This window comes from Apium graveolens, chromosome 10 (genome assembly GCF_009905375.1).
Source record: "Apium graveolens cultivar Ventura chromosome 10, ASM990537v1, whole genome shotgun sequence".
Classification (NCBI taxonomy): domain Eukaryota; kingdom Viridiplantae; phylum Streptophyta; class Magnoliopsida; order Apiales; family Apiaceae; genus Apium; species Apium graveolens.
The window spans coordinates 171,572,902-171,586,576 of NC_133656.1; positions in this window are offsets into that span (position 1 = coordinate 171,572,902).

Below are 13,675 nucleotides of genomic sequence, written 5' to 3' on the forward strand. Positions count from 1 at the left end.
CTTTTTTAACTCTGCAAGATAAGCCTTGCATTTCCTCTTCCAGTGACCCACCTTGTTACAGTGAAAACAAACAACATTGCTTTTGGGGTCTACATTAACCTTTGTTGGAGTAGGCTTACTCTCACCAACCTTCTTCTTTTTCTTGGGAAAGGTCCTCTTTCTTTTCTTGGAAGTTGAGCCTTCTCCAATAAGAAGAACAGAACTCTTCTTAGAAGGAAAATTTGACTCAGCAGTTTTCAACATGTTATGAAGTTCAGGAAAGCTGACATCCATCTTATTCATATGAAAGTTCACAACAAACTGCGAGAATGAATCTGGAAGTGATTGCAAGACCAAGTATTGGCTCAACTCCCCATCCATGGAAAAACCAAGTTGCCCCAAACTTTCAATCAAATTGATCATTTTGAGCACATGGTCATTCACAGATGTCCCTTCTACCATTTTACTGCAGAATAGCTCTTTTGATATCTCATATCGAGCTGTCATCCCCTCTACATCATACAATTCTTGTAGATGCACTAGGATAGTGTATGCATCCATGTGCTCATGTTGCTTCTGAAGCTCAGGGTTCATAGATGCCAGCATAATACATTGGGCAACATTTGCCTCATCTATCCATTTATGATATTCTTGATGCTCTTGATAAGTTGCATCATCATCGGGGGCTTTAGGAAATGGTGAGTTTAGCACATATCCCATCTTCTCAGACTTAAGAACAATTCTCAAGTTTCGAAGCCAATCAGCAAAGTTGGGACCAGTCAACTTGTTAGCATCAAGTATGCTACGGAGTGATAGTGCAGAAGACATGATATCTATAAAATCTGAAAATGAAAACACATAACAACATAAGCATATAAATAATTTAATATTACCCCACCATATGAATCAGGTCTTTATCCATTGGTGGCTCCCAATCTATGTTATACAACCCTCTAAATGTATAACTAAGCATTCATAACGCTAGTGAGAATAAGGATCCTATTTTCCATTACATCACCTCGGCTGTGGCACGAAACGCAATGTGATGTTCTATAGGTAGACAACTCTTGTCAATTACATCTCATGTTATTCCCTATAATCTTTTAGCCTCTTGAATCATTGAGTCTCAGCTGTAGCACGACTCACTCAATATTCTAAGTCAAGTCAACCCAACATCTTGTATAATTAAATTAGACTTCCAAAAGCCCACGGTTGTGGCACGTAATGACCATTGGATCCCAATTTATCATACACATCACATGTGATAGAAAAGAATCTCTTAATCTCAAAACAAAGCCATCAGCTGTAGCACGAAATGACAATGTTTAATATAAGAACTCTACTTTCTATTATGTTGGAAGGCTATGACCGACACAATCCCGTTGTATCATTGGCCAATTTACTACTTGATATTTTTTTTATTTTTTTTGAGGGATTAAATTATGTTACAACCATAATCAAATTATAAAGAGATTCACTTTTTCTTGAACGAAATAAAATAATGATATATCAATGGACAATTCCCAGGTGGTCGGAAGGGTCACATCGATCCCGCTTAAAACCCAACGGCCTAGCCAGAATTTCCATATCCAACATCAAAATAATATTTCATTCTATGTTTCATAAACATAAGAATCTCATGATTGTATTTATAATATTCAAATTATAATCATGGAACATTTCTACTAAGTCTAGATCGTCTAACATTCGCCCTATGTCAATTAAGTTCACCTAAATCTATCATCATATTATAACTCAAGCATATATCACATATAAACATAAAAGAGCATATCAATAGGCATGTTATAACATGTAGTGCAATTATATATACAGATGTACGAATTATTCATGCATTTAATATTATCAAATAAAGCATTAAATACACTTTAAGGGCTATAATCAGTTACCAATAAATTTATTAAAAATATTAAACAATCTTTATTCAGATTATAGCGTATAGAACATCGTGCAAACACGAATTAATGATTACAATAATCATTAAACAATCTTTATTCAGATTATAGTTTTTGTTTTTAAAAACACTTTTTAAATACTTTCATACATCAAAAATAAACAATCCGCATATCAATAAATTCAGAAAAAAATATCTAACAGATCTACAACTATTATAGAAACATATTCTGGGATTAAAAATATTTTTATAATTTATTGATATTTAATTCATAATTAAATCAATATAGCCCCAAACACGAATAAATCAATAAAAAATTCATACAACATAATAAAATTCTGAAATTTTTATCACGAATCTAGATGCATACAACCTATGCTATGATACCAATGTTGGGATTTATCCATACACGGAAGCATGGATTACAATTAAAATGCATAAAACCACATATAAATCGCATACAATTCGTGAATAAATTGAGGGATCGATTACTAACCTTTAAAAGCGATCCAAGAATGTTGAATGAAGACCTCTAGCAGTTGCTCCTTACCATGTGAAGCACTCTACCAGTATCCACCAAGAGATCGATGCATGTATTTTCGTCCTAACAAGTTTTTGGCGCCGCTGCCGGGGACTCGATGTTAATTTTTAGTTTATGTGCTTGACATCAATGGTCGTTAAAGTTCACTGACTCGGATATTTTACTTACTTATTGCATGTTTGTGTTTCAGGTACTCTAGAGAGCGTGTATGCTAACGCGTTCTCAATCTCGCAAGAGAACACTGGATAAAGCAGAGGAAGTAGTTGAAGAAGTTTTTGTTGAGGAGAAAGTTGAATAAGAAGTTGTTATTGCAATGGGAGAACCAGAAGCGAATCTAAAGGCTTTGATGGATTACTCTCAACCGAAGATTTCTAGCATTATCAGACCAGCCATCACGGCTAACATGTTTTAAATCAAGGCTAGCATGATTCAGATGGTGCAGAACTCGGTCCAGTTTGGGGGTTTTCCAATGGAAGATCCCAACATGCATATTAGATATTTCATCGAGATCTGCGACACTTTCAAATTCAACAACGTGTCTGAAGATACTATAAAGCTAAGGCTTTTCCCATTCTCTCTGAGGGATAAAGCTAAGTGTTGGTTGCATTCTCTACCACCAGGCTCTATCACCAAATGGGAAGATCTTGCTCAAAAGTCTCTTACTAAATTCTTCCCTATGGCAAAGACAACTACAATCAGTAACACTCTGACTCAATTTGCGCAGCAATCGGGAGAGTCTTTATGTAAAGCTTGGGATAATTATAAGGAGATGCTTAGAAAGTGTCCTCGTTATGGGATGCCTGACTGGATGATTATCAACTGCTTTCATAATATCTTGGGAGCAAAGTCTAGACCCATGCTTGATGCAGCATTAGGTGGAGCCTTATGGGCTAAGAGCTACGATAAAGCTTATGATTTGATTGAACTGATGGCTGCTAATAAATACCAGAACCCTTCTCAGAGACTATCTCAAGGCAAGGTAGCAGGAATTCTGGAGGTGGATGCAGCTACTACTATAGCTGCTCAGCTTAAGACTTTGACGATGAAGGTGGATTCTTTGGCTAATTATGGAGTTAATCAGATCACTAGTGTTTGTGAGCTTTGTGCTGGTGCGTATGAGATGGAGCAGTGTGCTATTTCTAGTGAATCAGCTCAGTTCGTGAGCAACTTTCAGAGTTCACAACAACCAGTTACAGCCACCTATCATCCCAACAACCGCAATCATCCTAACTTCAGCTGGAGCAATAATCAGAATACGGTGCAACAACCTTATCAACAGTATGCAACAAAATAATTCAACACTCCTGGTTTTCAATAACCGCAATATGCACCAAGACAACAACTCCAACTGCAACAATATAATGAAAAATCTGAATTGGAGGAGTTGAGGCTCATGTGCAAGAGCCAAGCGGTTTCTATTAAGACCTTGGAGAATCAAATTTGACAGATTGCCAATGCCTTGCTGAATCGACAACCTCGTTCACTCCCTAGTGACACAGAAGTTCCAGGCAAGAAGGAAGCAAAAGAGCAGGTTAAGGCAATTACATTGAGGTCTGGGAAGGTCGCACACCCTGAAAAACCTCAAGTTGCAGAAGATGAAGATGTGTCTGAAGAAGATGTGCAGAAGGAAGCAGAAGTGGAACCAAGGAAGAAAACCGTGGAAAATGCTCCTCCTGAGGGTAATACAGGGTAGAAACAGGTCTATCCTCCAGCTCCTTTTCCTAAGAGGCTGCAGAAGCAAAAGTTGGATAAGCAGTTTGCGAAGTTTCTGGAGGTGTTCAAGAAACTTCATATCAACATACCTTTCGGTTGAATCTCTTGAACAGAGGCATAACTATGCGAAGTTCATGAAAGGTATTCTCTCTAGGAAAGTGAAGCTCGATGACTTAAAGACCGTTGCTCTCACAGAGGAATGAAGTGCTGTGCTGTAACAGAAGTTGCCTCCAAAGCTTAAAGATCCTGAAAGCTTCACTATTTCTTGCACCATCGGAAACTTGTCGTTCGAAAAGTGTTGATGTGATTTGGGAGCTAGCATCAATCTGATGCCTTTGTATGTCTTCAAGAAGTTGGATTTACCTGATCCAAAGCCTACATATATGTCCTTGCAGTTGGCCGATCGTTCTATTATATATCAACGAGGCGTTGTAGAGGATGTCTTGGTCAAGGTGGACAAACTCATCTTTCTTGCTGACTTTGTAATTCTTGATTTCAAGGAGGATAAAAATATTCTCATAATCTTGGGAAGACCATTCTTGGATACTGGTTGAACCTTGATTGATGTGTAGAAGGGTGAGCTCACTAGGCGAGTCTTGGATCAGGATGTGACTTTTAATGTTTTCAATGCCATGGAATTCCCCGCTGATAACGAGGAGTGCTTAAAAGTGGAATTGGTGATTATGTGGTTACTTCAGAACTTGATCAAATGCTAAGGTCTGATGCCTTAGAGAAAGCCTTGATGGGGAATTCAGATAGTGAAGATGATGAAGGTGATAAGCAGTTGCAGTATTTTAATGCTTCTCCTTAGAAGCGGAGGCTGGATATGCCTTTTGAATCTCTTGGGATGTCAGAACTCAAAAATGATGAGGGGCGTCTCAAGCCATCTATTGAGGAAGCTCCTACACTCAAGCTTAAACCTTTTGTTAGGTATGAATACAACACAGAGGGGGGGAGGTGAATGTGTTTTGGCTTAAATGTTTGATTTTTGATCGACTTAGGCTTTAGTAGTTGGTTGTTATCAATGATTTAGTAGAATATATGTTAAACATAAATAACTGTGCAAATATGTAAAACAAAGATCTTCAAAACTCACTTAATTTTATATTAAAATCAAGCAGTGTTTTGCTACAAAATCTCTAAGTTCTTGTTTTAGAACTTAGCTTCTTTCTTGAGAGAGAACACCCAATTTTCTATCTAGATTGTTCTGCTTAACTAGAGGACCAGTGTTAACTTTATAACTCATTTAACTGCTGGTTTACACAGTGGATAATAAACATGCTATTAGCTTTTCTAAACTATCACTTGTCATTTCTATTTATAAAAAAGCAAATCTTCCATTTCTGGCTTAGCATATCTTTAGCATCCCGTGATTACTTTAATCTCCTCTTTCAGTTAATCTTTGCCATTGATCTTGCACATCTCTCAAGCTGCTTTTTGTAGACTTATCAATCTATCTATGTGAATTGTTTATTGATTTGCAACCTTGAATATTAAACTGTTCTGCAATTCTGTACTTAGAGAAATTTCTTCACTTCGAGATCTCCAATTAAGCTGTAGAGAACTCGACATCTCGATAGGCATGTTGGCTTGTCGATATCTCTGAAACTTCATTGTTGACTTGACTTATCGACAACTCTGAGTTCTCTAGTGAATTTTGGTTTATCGATAACTCAGAGTTCTCTAATGGAATTTGGCTTATCGATAACTCATAGTTCTCTAATGAATGTATACTTGTCGATATCTCTGAGTTCTCGAATGGGTATCTGACTTATCGATATCTCCAATAGCATTTCCTGAGTTCTCGATAGACAGTTCCTGAGTTCTCGATAGGCAATTCCTGAGTTTTTGATAGGCAATTCCTGAGTTCTCGAATGACTTCTATATAACACTAATTCTGTGACTTGTAGAGATCTTGACTTAGAATGTTTTACACCAAACAGATTTATTCAACTCCAAGCTTCTTCATAATTCTTCTGAGGCATGATCTTCTTGATCTTCTTCCAGATAGAATTCTTAGGCTTGACACTGTTTAGAGAAAAATGCTCCAGTCTGCTCCATTTACATTTTACAGACATTAATTGTTACAAGTATGAATTACAGATTAAGGTTATAATACAACTAATCTCAGGGTTGTCAGTATGACTTAGTCTTGTTATGATACAGGCATGTCTTGCACAACAATCTCCCCCAATTTGTGAGAAGATTGCTTATCACAAATTCATGCCTGTTAACAAGACTAACCCCAAGTTAAAGAATGAAATGAAAATAATACAAAAGCTGATATAACACTTGTACAATGAATATTTGACAGTTTACAATAATTAAGTAAAGACTGAGCTGTCTGATTCTTTCTCAATTATGTTCTTAATTTGCACAAGTATTTCCAATTCTTCTAGGATGGGGGTAATCTGGATTAGGATATCTTGCTACATCCCTATCCTGTAACTTGACAAAGAACCAGCTTTTATATTCAGAAATCTTCCATCCTTTGATATTCTGCTCTTGCCTGTTGCCTTCAACTCTTCTGATCTTCTGATATACTCAGATCATAGATGTGATATACTCAGATCATAGATGTTGATGATATTATTAGCTCAAGTAATCTTTGACATCATCTATTATATATTACAATCTCCCCCAACTTGTTCATTATGAAATTATGCACAAGTTCTGATTGATGATGTCAAAACTTTATCCAAATGCAAAAACCAAAACCAATCTTCCCATCAGGTCTTCTTTTGTTGAGTTGCATTTAGATTTATTCAACATCCATTAGCTGTTTTGGCATTTAGATATATTCTCCCCCTTTTTGACATTATCTCCAGGAAGAAAGATCCAGCTAAATGCACATTGTTCAAGTTGCTGTCATTGTCCATTTGGACCACTGTCTGCAGCTTCAAGCTTCATTGAAATTCATGGTGATAAGTTTTAAAAAAAATAGAAGTTTCATTTAGATCTGCAGAAAAAGTCTGTTAGTGATAAAAGTCCTAAGCTCTCTGTTCTTTTGAATAAGTAGTCTCACCAAAATCTCACTGCACTAGTCTCATGACTTTTGAGAGTCAGAGTTCCCTCACAAGGATTACTAAATCTATACATTCATCTACCTCTCCTTTTGCCAGGAAGGATCATGCCTCTCTTATTCTTTGTTTTTCACTCAATCTTTTCTCTTATCCTCTCATGAAAGGTTCAAATGATGTTTGACCTACAGAAATAAGAGGTGGCTGAGAAGAGGTAATCTGTGATCATATGATTAGAGGAAGACCATATAGGGCTAATCATACTCATTTCACCAGAAAAATGAGTGCATAAGCATCTATGACTGGGGTCACAGCAGTTTGACTCACAGATTGCTATGTGGTTGTGACAGTGTGTTGTCCTGCACTTGTAGTGGGAACCTTCATTGGAATTGGAGAGGATTTGACTGGGTTACTATCATGTACACCAGCCTCAAACCTTTGTGCACCTTACAGAGCACTGTCACATAAATATGATAAGATTGCCCTTCTTATGACATTGTCATAGGCAATTGTTCTTCTAGCTTTGACTGCTAAGACAGCTTCTGCTAGAGTTATGAGTGGAGTTGTTCCTTCTTGAGGAACCTCCAATTGAATTGGAGAGGATTTAGATAGCTCCCCCTCAGGAGTACTACCCTCAAACCTTTCAGTCTGTGAAGATTGTTTGTGCACATGAAGGTTCAAGAGAAACATTCATGAAATATTTAGTAAACTGATAAACTTTCATGTTTGGTGGATTCTTTTCTCAAACAACCGAATCAATCTGAAGGTCATCAAGAAATTGTTGTCCTTTTATAAAACAGGTGGCTTTTGAGAGTCACCTGAGTGGGATTGTGTTTGAGTTTGTGTTTGTGTTTCTGTGCTTAGGTAAATCACAGTTTGGTTTTGAGGTGTTTTAGCTGCAGTTTTAGCACTAATACCTGTGAATTGATTATTTGAATTCCCTGTTGATGTCTTGTATTAGACCTAAAATGCATTGAGCAACTGTATCTCTTTGGAGTTTCATTAGACAAATACATTGTAAGATATTTTAGTTGCAAGCATTATTGCAGAGAAGACAAAATTTAATATAGATATAAGCATATAGTAATTATTACACAAACAAGAGATTTTAAGACAAGAATCAGAACTTTCAGACAAGAATCAGAACTTTCATTAAATATGGGAACATAGTACATTAAGACATAGATTTAACGAGTAAATCCTAATCCTGACTACTCTAATTCAGACTCCTTCTTCTCGGCCTCCAACCTCCTTGCCCTGCGCTGGTAAGCCCTGGACATGGAGTGTGCAAGAGAGATGATCCTCTCCTGCAACTCCAAAGCAGCAAGGCGTTGCTGCTCAGCCACCCTGGCTCGTCTCTCCTGCTCGAAAGAGGCTTCCATCTCAAAGAAAAGAATGTCGATTTGATCATCCCACGAGAGTTCGTAAAAGACCTCAAGTGGAATATCAAAGGGGCTGTAAACAACCCCCTTGAGGCGGACACGAAGTCCGAAAGGATCAAAATACACTAGATCATCATCCAAATGATGGACCGGTTGATAAGCTCCATTAACAAGTCTGTAGAAGACTGGGGCATCCATTTGAATGAGAGAAAGAGAGATAAACAGAAGGTGAGTTTGAAATTTGATGTTTGTTGAGAGTAGGAGAGTGATGAGTGATTCAGTGAAGCATTTTAATTTATAGATGGAGTAAAGATAGAAACCAAGAGACTCTTGAGTTGCCCGAATAATAGGAGTAATAATCACATAAGCCTACTAGACAGCTAGAAATGACTAGTGACTATTCCCCATGCAAGTACTCAAGAATATTAGTTTATTTTAAAGAGTAACTATTCCCCATGCAAATAAGCACGTACTCCCTACACAAAAAGTAACTCTCCCTATTAGCAAGCAATCAGATAAATTTATCACTATCAGCATACTCAAAACAACACAAATAATGTACTAGTCTACTAACATTGGACTAACATATTTCCATGTAAGCAAGAAATCATATAAGCATGTAAATGTGTCAATAAGTCAGAGAAATTTAGAGACAAAGTATGTCAAAAGTATTTTTATGAACAGAATTTATGAATTAAATTTGTTCAGTTTTTCATACTTTTTGCTTCTATTGATCTGTTACTCCCTCCGTCTCAACCATTTCTTTACACTTTCCTTTTTGGGATGTCCCTTCCAATTCTTTACATTTCAAAATTTTCCAAAAGTAGTAAAGTTTTTATAATATAAAAAGTAAACTCATCCACTACTTACCTCTACTATACCCACTTTATATATAAAATATTAATCGGTCCCACCACTTTACTCACTTTTTAAACTTTCCACCACTACTTTATCATTTTTCTTAACCTCCGTGCCCAAACCAAATGTAAACAAATGATTGGGACGGAGGGAGTATTTATTAAGTTCACATACTGAAGATATGACGTAATAAATATTCAGTTTACTTAAAATTTTGAGAAATTCCAAGTTAAGATTAATGGAGAAGTCTGGGTATTTATAGAAAAAGTAAAATACTTATCGAGAAGTCAAATAAACGTTTGATATTAAACTTATCAAGAAGTAATTTTGAATATGAAAAAGGTACATTCGAGAAGTCAAATGACTTATCGAGAACTCTGATAAATGCCCAGTTTGTCCAAAAAGGACTGAAATAATTCTAATCTATTTGAATTGAATCAAATTAAAATCAGAATAAATTTTCCAAAAGTATTTGTCTAAAATAATTCATTGAATTAAATTATTTTAGTTCTGAGTTATTGATAGGTCTCAAAATATCCTTGTCGAGAACTCTGTGAATTAACACTATTAGAGAACTCTACATGGTCTTATCGATAAGTCATAATAGAGCTTATCGAGAAGTCATTCGAGAAGTCTGTAATTAGACTTGTCGAGGACTCACTCGAGAACTCTAAAATGACTTGTCGATAAGTCATTTTGACTTAACGAGAACTCAGTTCTCTATACCTTTGAGTACTGTAATTCTGCCTTGTGTTAATTTTACACATTTAAGATGTAAATTAACAACTGAGCAGTTTACTTAGAATTTTGAAATATTCTAAATTAATTTTTGAATTTCTTAAGAAAAATAAATATACAGAGATTCTGAAATATTTATAATTCATATTTCAGTTAATTTCCAATTAAATCAAACTAGGTTGATTTATTATAAATTAATCTGCTGCAACACATTAGCTGAGTTCTTTGCCTTAGGATGAAGAATTGAGCATTCCAATTTCACTCACAAGTCTAGTGAAGGTTGCTTCATCCAAAGGTTTAGTAAAAATATCAGCTAATTATTTTTCTGTTGGAATAAAAATGAGCTCAATGGTACCATTTACAGCATGTTCCCTGATAAAAATGGTACCTAACATCAATGTGCTTTGTTCTAGAGTGATTAACTGGATTAGCTACTATAGATATGGCACTAGTATTGTCACACATAATAGGAATTTTGTGTAACACTAGACCATAGTCCATTAGCTGATTTCTAATCCAAAGCACCTGAGCACAACAACTTCCAGCAGCTATATATTCAGCCTCAGTTGTGGAAGTTGTCACAGATTGCTGTTTCTTACTGTACCAGGACACAAGTCTTTGACCAAGAAATTGACAGCTTCCACTAGTACTTTTCCTATGAACCCTGCATCCGGCAAAATCTGCATCTGTGTATCCAACAACTTCAAAACCAGTTCCCTTAGGATACCATAATCCCAAGTTTGGAGTTCCCTTTAAGTATCTGAAAATCCTTTTTACAGCCATCAAATGTGATTCCTTTGGATTGGCTTGAAATCTGGCACATAGACAAGTAGCAAACATGATGTCTGGTCTACTAGCAGTCAAATAAAGTAATGATCCAATCATCCTTCTGTAGCTTGAAATATCCACACTCTTGCCTTTCTTGTCTTCATCCAACTTGGTTGTAGTAGACATTGGTATAGATACAGGTGAGCTATCCACCATACCAAATTTCTTCAATAAGTCATTCACATATTTGGTTTGGCTGATGAAAATACCATCACTTCTTTGACTAACTTGAAGGCCAAGGAAATAACTCAATTCTCCCATCATGCTCATTTCATACTCACTTTGCATTAGCCTAGAGAATCTTTGACAAAGTTTTTCATTAGTAGATCCAAAGATGATATCATCAACATAGATTTGAATTAGGATCATATCTTCACCATGCTTCTTGTAAATAAGAGTCTTATCAATAGTACCTCTGGTAAAACCATGTTTGAGTAGAAATACTGACAGTGTGTCATACCAGGCTCTAGGTGCCTGTTTCAGTCCATACAGAGCCTTGAGTAATTTGTAAACAAAGTTAGGGAATTCTGGATCATCAAAGCCAGGTGGCTGTTGCACATAAACTTCTTCTTCTAGTTCACCATTAAGAAAAGCACTCTTGACATCCATTTGATACACCTTGAAATTTGAGTGTGCAGCAAATGCCAGAAAAATTCTTATTGCTTCTAGTCTTGCAACAGGAGCAAAAGTCTCATCATAGTCAATTCCCTCTTCTTGTGAGTAGCCTTTAGCAACCAACCTTGCTTTGTTCCTAGTAACAATTCCATTTTCTTAATTTTTGTTCATGTACACCCACTTAGTTCCAACTATGCTTTTATTCTTTGGTGCAGGAACTAATTTCCAGACTATGTTTCTCTCAAACTGATTCATCTCCTCTGACATAGCACATATCCAATCAGGATCCAATAGGGCTTCTTCTGTTTGTTTGGGCTCTACTTGAGATAGAAAACATGCATGTAGGCATTCATTAGCAGTTGCACTCCCAGTTCTCACACCAGCTGAGGGATCGCCAATAATAGCTTCTACTGTATGACTTGTTGGATTTTTAACGCAGCGGGGGCATGGCAAAACACTTTTACACATACAAAATCCAAATAAAAGCATATAAATCGTGAATAAAAATTCGAGAGATCGAATCTAACCTTTTAAGCTAATTCGGAGACAACGATCAGAGATCCTTAGCAGTTGCTCCTCAAGTGTGAAGCACTCCACCGGTATCCACCAAGAAAACGATGTTAAGGAGGAGGAAGGAGGTGGAGAGAATTGGGTTTTCCAAACTTTTTGGGTTTTCGGGTTTGATGTGGTTAGAATAAAATAGGGTCTATAATAGTGTATTTATAGGCAAAATTTTCAGCTGAAATTTTCCCATAAATAATATTATTATTATCCCATTTATTATTCTCATTAATAATTAAAACACCTTTTAATTATTAATCCTTTTTCTAAACACTTTAGAAATAATTCTCTCTCTTGATTTAATTTCCAAAAATTAAATCCTTTAATTAATAATATTAAGAACTTTTCTTAATTAATTTATAATCAATTAAATCTTATTTAATCAATTATTAAATTTGCCAATTAATTATTTATTTCACAAATAAATAATTATTTAGCCATTATTAATTAATTCCTCCACCATTAAATCATTCTCTTTTTATGGTGTGACCCTGTAGGTTCAATATTAAGCCGGTAGTAGAAATAAATAATAATAAAACTATTTTATCATTATTTATATAAATTCTCTAATTTATTAAATATGATTAATTAATTAATCACATTTATTCTACATCGTGAGGGATACTTCTCAGCATATCGCGACTATCCGGATAATATGAATTCACTGCTTAGAATACCAAGAACCTATTCAGTGAATAGTTACCGTACAATAAACTCCTTCTACCCTACAATGTCCCGATTAAATACAAGGCATGGATCTCGTGTCAAGCCTATCTAATTCAATCACTTTACTTACCATTTAATATGCGTAGTTCTATGCAAATTAGAAACTCCTTTCTAATTTCATTTACTCTGGCCAGAGATTCCTGAACTAGCATAAGTGGATCAGCCTTGAACATTCGCTTCCTTCACTGGAAGGGGTAGATCCTTTATTGATCATACACTATCTTCGTGTACAAATTCCTATACCCAGAAGAGCCCTAATAATTGTCCCTGGAGACTAAGAACTAAACCAAAGCATAGTTCAGTGTACACAAGATGACTATGATGACCTCAAGTCTAAGGATACTTGTACAACTATCACTATGTGAACAACTGCTGACACGTGAGTGAACTCCATCAGTTGTTCAGCTGTGCGAGTCATGTTCAGTGAACTTATTCTATAATAAGCACCTACATACTAGCTATAGTGTCACCACACAAATGTCTATGAGAACAGACATCCTTCATAATGAAGCAAGCATAGTATATACCGATCTTTGCGGATTATTAATTACCAGTTAGTAATCCTATGACCAGGAACTATTTAAGTTTAGATTTATCATCTTTTTAGGTCTCACTATTATGATCTCATTATAATCCATAAAAAGCTTTACTCTAAACTATGGTATATCTTATTTAAACACTTAAATAGATAGAGCCCGTAATAAAAACAAAACAAGTCTTTTATTAATATCAATGAAATCAAAATAGATTACATTAAAGTTATTCCTAAATCCTCATACATGATTGGACTAAGGACATATTC